The 6,127-nt window shown below is 41.0% G+C and overlaps 2 protein-coding genes across 3 annotated transcripts in view; both read right to left on the bottom strand.

Moving 5' to 3' along the window:
* The window catches only part of LOC118477568 (inner centromere protein-like), a 10,996-nt gene extending 7,734 nt beyond the window's left edge, over nucleotides 1-3,262 (bottom strand). For both annotated transcript variants that reach the window (XM_035969361.1, XM_035969360.1), the window contains exon 1: nucleotides 2,933-3,262. The gene's annotated coding sequence lies outside the window, so the exon portion shown is untranslated. The remainder of the gene's footprint in view (nucleotides 1-2,932) is intronic.
* Nucleotides 1-6,127, bottom strand: part of LOC101856096 (centrosome and spindle pole associated protein 1) — a gene marked incomplete in the record, with an annotated part of 163,640 nt that overhangs the window by 142,725 nt on the left and 14,788 nt on the right.

Here is a 6,127-nt window from a genome sequence, read left to right as displayed (position 1 = left end):
GGAGGGCCCGTGTGCAAGTTGCGCACGTTAAAGTTCCCTTGGTGGTCTAAAATCGATAAGAGTAGGCTTCGGCCGCCACCCGGGCAAAATTTAAAATTTTCTACCAACTGAAAATATTAGGTGTGTCCCGCGCGCTCATATGACCTTATGCAGTTGCGAGTGCCGTAAAACACTTACCAGAAAAAAAGAAAGAAAAAAAGGTCAGCGAGTGATTTGTTGTGCACCCTCTAATTCGCCCACTGTCCACCAGGCGCAATCCGTTACCGGCACTGAACGTTTAACTGGGGTGTAAACGTCGGCAAGAGGAAATTACGACTGCAGTCTGTACTGTGGCTGGGAGTGTGTGCCATAAAAGTATTGATCTCGGATTGCTGGTTTTGATTTTGGATTTGTGTTGGATTCTTGCTTTTTTTTTTGTTGTTGTTGTTGTTGATGCTATTTTCGTATCGTCCAACTTGTTTTTTCTTAATTCCTTCATGGCACTGGGTTCAAGACCTAAAGACAAAGCGGACAGCTCTATAACTTAACCAATACAATTCCGCGATGCACAAGTGTACAACAAATGCACAGCCGGTAATTGTAGGCGTTTTATGCTCCCAACGGCACCATTTACATTGTGGATCATTTAAGAGGCGGGCTGCTTCGACACTGTCAGGGCCAACCCGGGATGAGAGAGATACAACGTCCTAGCAGATACACGGATATGTGCCATTTTTTATTTTAAAACCCTCGACTTAAGTGGGCAGAGAGCCTTGAAAACTTCGCGAAGAACTCGATTTCAAAAACACTCCCTTTGTAACGTAGCTCAGCCCATTGCAGTTTAGACATGTGAACCCGTCAGAAACAAACCATTGGTCTGGGAGTGACTATCATCACGTGATCACAATTTCAAGAGACCAGCATTAAGTCGTGGGATCGTTCAGATTAGAAGATCCCCACAGTACTTTTCTTTATTTTGCCACGCTTTCCCTGTTGAAAAGGTGCGCCATAGCTCAGTTGGTATTCTGTAGAACTACGGGGCGGACAACCCTTGTTTCAATCCCCAGAGCAGCGATTATGATCTCCAGTCTTTTATGGGTTGTTGGGTTTTTTTCGGGGAAGGGGGGGGGGATTGGAAACCTCTCTGTCTATTTGGTTGAATTATATTGGAGATGGACATTAAATCACGAGGTCTGCCTCCTTAATAAACTTACACTTACAGCTATGAAAGGCGCGACACTACATGAATTGTGCGTACAAAAACATGTTGCATAATTCGGGAACGACGACCTACCAGCCCCATCCCACCCTACAATTCTTGCATATTCAGAACGTTATTGAGACAACACCCGTTGCCACATGGTGTGAAAATGTTAGTTTTAGTTCACAAAGAGGTGAAATACTGCACGTTCAGTTCAGCAAACCTGCTTTCCACCACGAATACGATGCGTTTACAATTAGGTCTCAAGATACATGTATCAAAATAGATCTTGCGCCACGGAGGCATCCAAGACGGAGAAGAATAACCTGAACCATAAATTATAAGCTATTACGTGTATTAGAGGCACCAGCTACCCATGTCTAGGTGCAGTTTTAGCCTCTTCTTCCTCTATCTGTCAGTGTATGTTTATCATTGTAAGTTTGATTTGCCTACACTTCTTTTACCAATTACTGAAATCGAGTCACCACTCCCTTCTCCCCCACCACACCCCCTCCTTTTCGTCAAGGTGAAGAACAACAAATACTTTTATTGGCTCTGCAGGGGATTTCCTTGTGGAACTACGTCACGGAAATCACGATTATATTAATTCTATTCTTCTTGTTCTGTCTTTGCATTTCCGCACAGTGGTATCGGGTGCACACAACATAACATGAGCACCAGTGAAATTCCAAAGACTAAACTAATCAGCTGTTCGTAAACATGAAGATTAGGAACTTCGCTGTGACCGCGCGGAGTAGTCTACATTGTACATTTCGACACTATAAGGGTTGGACTCCGGCCAAAGCTGCCACCAGGCATTGCTCTGTTTTTACCGGGCGGGGGGTGGGGTGTAAAGGTAATCTCAAGTTCATTAATTCCAAATGAAAAGAGCTATGCGTAAGACTAGACCAATAGCATAATGAAGCCTGTTCCACCTGATCGCACACCCAAATGAGGCAATTATGCCAACCCGTACGGCTATCGACCCAAATTTCAGTCAGAGCTTCAGGCGGCAAAGGGCCCTCATACTCAGAGTGGAGAATCTGAATGATTGGTTAGCAAGACCATAGACATTCAGTTTACAAGTGCACGTTAGTTACAGACAAAGAAGAAAACAACATTAGGCATGTTGCAGTTAGACTACAGCGCTAACTACAGTCGTGAAAAAAAAAATTTTTCAAGCCACTAGTTGGAACTCAAAAGAAAATCTGCAGGTTCTTGAGTTGGGGTTAATTATTGAAAACAATTAAACTTGTCGCTGCGCTACATGCAAACAAGAAAAACCAGAGTGTGCATGTTAAGGTAATCTGAAATTCCAGTGCTTTTCAGTTCTTTGGCAAATCAAACATCCTAGATCTAGCAAACATCACAAGTTGGTAGCAAACTTTCTTCAGAGAGTTCATTTATAACACCACATAATATGACTTTACTAGTGTTTTACTAGACATTTTAGCTCTCTAAATTGAACTCGGGAATTTTTTGATGACTTCGTTTGATTCCTTTTAATTCACTGATAAAAAAAAAAAAAACAAAGGATACATTAACTGAGTTACAGCAATCATCACACTCAATTTTGGGACACTCGTCAGGCATGATTCACACACACTATTGATTCTAACTATTTCCAAAGACCACATTAGATCCCATTGGGTGTTAAAGATTCCAATTGGGCACAGTTAACAGTTATCCACAACTCTTTTTTTTTTCGTTTAAAAAAGTAGTGTTGGCTGGCACACCATGAGACACACTCACCTGTTGGGCGTACTGTGGGGTGTCGCCTCCAGCACGGTCTGTCCATTTCCTCCTGCGGTGGTCATCGTGTCCAGGAGCAGGTCCATCGTTCGGACGATCCACCCCCTAGAATGCGTCCATTCACACACTCATGCAAAGCCATAACAACGTCAAACAAAGAAAAAGCCCGCAGTGTCCGTAGTAGTTTGGCGAGACTTTCGCCCACATCCATTGCAACGGAGCATGATACACTATACAACAAAGCAGGGACGTGGGTAGCTGGCGGGTGCTCTGGTGTGGTTTGCTCTCTATTTCCTATCAAACAGCCATCGTCCCTATCTTTCCTTTTTCTCTTTTATGTTTGTTACTCCCATGTGACACCTCTAATCTTCGGGACATTTATCATTTAACTGTGTTGCAAGTGCTGTAAAACTCTTACTGACCTAAAAAAAAAAAAAAGAAACGAAGCAGGGACGTTTCATTCTGGTTGTTTCCCTTCTGCATAATGTGTTGACACTTCAATTTGAACATGAAGCACTACTTAAAACTTCATGTGAGGAAATATTCCACAAAAGTCGAGAGACAATGCTCAAGACCCGATTCAGATTCGAACCTCGAACGTCCATGTCTTGTCAAGTTCATGGCCAACTGCCAGAGATGAATATGTATTCTTCCCACACCTCTCACTGACATTAGGAGCAAATTGTGATTACATGAAGCTAACGTTGCATTTGTTTCAAATGAAGGCGTTTTATGCCTCTGTTGACATAACGTAGACCAATAAGGAGGCCGGCTTCGACCCTGCCTATCACAACCAAACTGGACTGAGAGGAATACACCATCTTGCTAGAAAGACAGAGGAACTCATAAAATGTCTCCCTGCAGGAGAAGGGAACTTAGGTCTTCTGTGTGCGATGGTGTGGCGCCTAACCGCTACACCACAGACGCCAGTCAACCTAACTAACAGGTACAATATCAAATATGTTCAACGATAGAGTGGCAAAATTTACAGTACATTACATCCCAGAGGGAAAACTGCTGTCTACGATGAAAATACATGTACAATAGTTTCTAGAAGAATCGTATTTAAAAAATGTTATTAAACAACAGGCACACGGCATGGAAATATACACGCATATTTTAAATACATAATTTACACGTCGCTTTCGAAGAAAGCATGGTCAATCAGAAGAAAAAAATACTAAGCACACAAAGACTCCATACTCCAGTTATGCCAACAAAAAAAATATTTCACGGTGTGGTGAAAATCAAAGAGCAAATTTTAGCAGCAACAATCCGGTCACAGAATCGGGTACCCCCTTGGCATAGAGTGTATCAAAGAAAAGTGACATTAAAGCACTCACGTGATTGTAAAAGAAAAACTTCTGCCGCGGAAAATACAGCTTTTTAAAAAGTAATCTATAGCTAAGAAGCAACAACAAAAAAGTGCTAACAGAATATCACTCACACTAGCAAAAACATTTTGTATTAATTAACATCGCAAAGAGATAAATCCAACGATGGGAAAAGTCGTTTTTGTTGCTGTTATAAGAAATGGTACGGGTTGCTGTTTACCTCCACGCCTAATATTTAATAGAGGCAGGAAAACAATTTGTGTTTGGCAAAACGGTTCCACGACAAGTGACGGAAATATTATTTCAGTGAAACTGATTTTTTAAAATTATTAATATACCAAAAAAAACACGTATTAGTAACCAGTGGGTGAAAGTGAATGTGTCTGGAAATGTTGTGCGTGTGTTTTGGAGGGGGGTGGGGTGCTCTCAAGTTTGAATCAACACAACACTGTTTTTATAAGAAATTGAAAGTCAACTAAACGCATTTGACATAGCTCGCAGTTTGCAATGGAAGTTCATACATTAAAAATTCACAAAACACTGCGAAAATAACAATAAACATAATACATAATAAAGGTAACAACTATGACAGTCAATAATAGCTTTCTACACCCAGTGTCGTTTTTCATGACACATTTGTTTTCTTTGGCGTGACCCTGTTGGACATTAAACAGATCAAAGTGGGTGTTTTAGAGCATTCAACGGTGGAAAACTAGACATCACATTGCAGTTGCAAGCAACCGGACACTTGTTTATGAATTCAACAGAAACAAAAGAAAAACGATTCTAGTTTTTGAATAGGCAATAGCAGCAGTTCTGTACCAACGATGACGCAACACAGTTGTTTGGACATTGTCGAACCACCATACAATAAATTTCATTGCATAACCCTGGTTAACTTTCTTGACTCATTGTTTTCTCTTTACCATTCCCACACCGAAAAAAAATATATAAAGAAGTGAAAAGAACAATAGAAGAAACATTCTTTAAAACACAGAATAAGCTTAATCACGACAGTATTATTCAATTAATACATGATTATTAACACTAGCAGCCATTATTTTCCTTTCAGTTTGAGTCTGCTGGAACTATAACGGATTGTCCTTCTGTACTCGAAGTAATTATAGAGTCTAAAGCAGAATCTTAATTTAAAGAAACAACACATTTTTAATATAAAGTAAGAAATTAAATAACAATACATGTACAGTCAAGAAAAGGCAAATGTAAAGTAAATTGTACGATATACATCCAGGTGGAAATGAAAATTATTATTGAAGAATTGAACGAGATCCACAGAGTGAACAACACACGTACATTATTATGTAGATCTGAAGAAACCACAGCAGTAAAGGGAACAAGAGGCGGTCAAACACACACCCCAACAGTGGGTTAGTTCAAACGAATAGTGAGGAGTGAGGTGAAGTGAGGAGGGACTGACTGACCTCCCAACACTAGCTTAACTCCCCACCCCACACCTCCCCCACCCACAATAATATCATGTCAGCGTATTATTATACGGTGCCTATGTCCCCACCGTGCGTGTTGATCTTTTGGACTGTCGCGCAGAGCAACTCGCACAGAAAGCCCCCCCCCCTTACGTAGTGTGGGCCTCCAATTCAAGGGTCGTTTGACTTCGGTGACTCAATGGAAGGAACTGTATTGAGCGCTTCATAGGTTTTCCGTAATTATGTACATATATGAGCACGCTAATAGTCCACGTGTCGATCATGTTTGGTGCTTGTCAACGAAGGAATGAAGATCACATATTCACATTTTGGTAATGTATAAAAAATGTGAGTGTATGGACCTGTATCTCTCTCTCTCTCTCTCTCTCTCTCTCTCTCTCTCTCTCTCTCTCTCA

The sequence above is a fragment of the Aplysia californica genome, unplaced genomic scaffold (genome assembly GCF_000002075.1).
Source record: "Aplysia californica isolate F4 #8 unplaced genomic scaffold, AplCal3.0 scaffold00140, whole genome shotgun sequence".
In the NCBI taxonomy this organism is placed as follows: domain Eukaryota; kingdom Metazoa; phylum Mollusca; class Gastropoda; order Aplysiida; family Aplysiidae; genus Aplysia; species Aplysia californica.
Note: the sequence above shows the minus strand (reverse complement) of the source record. Positions and strands in the feature narration are given on the sequence as shown.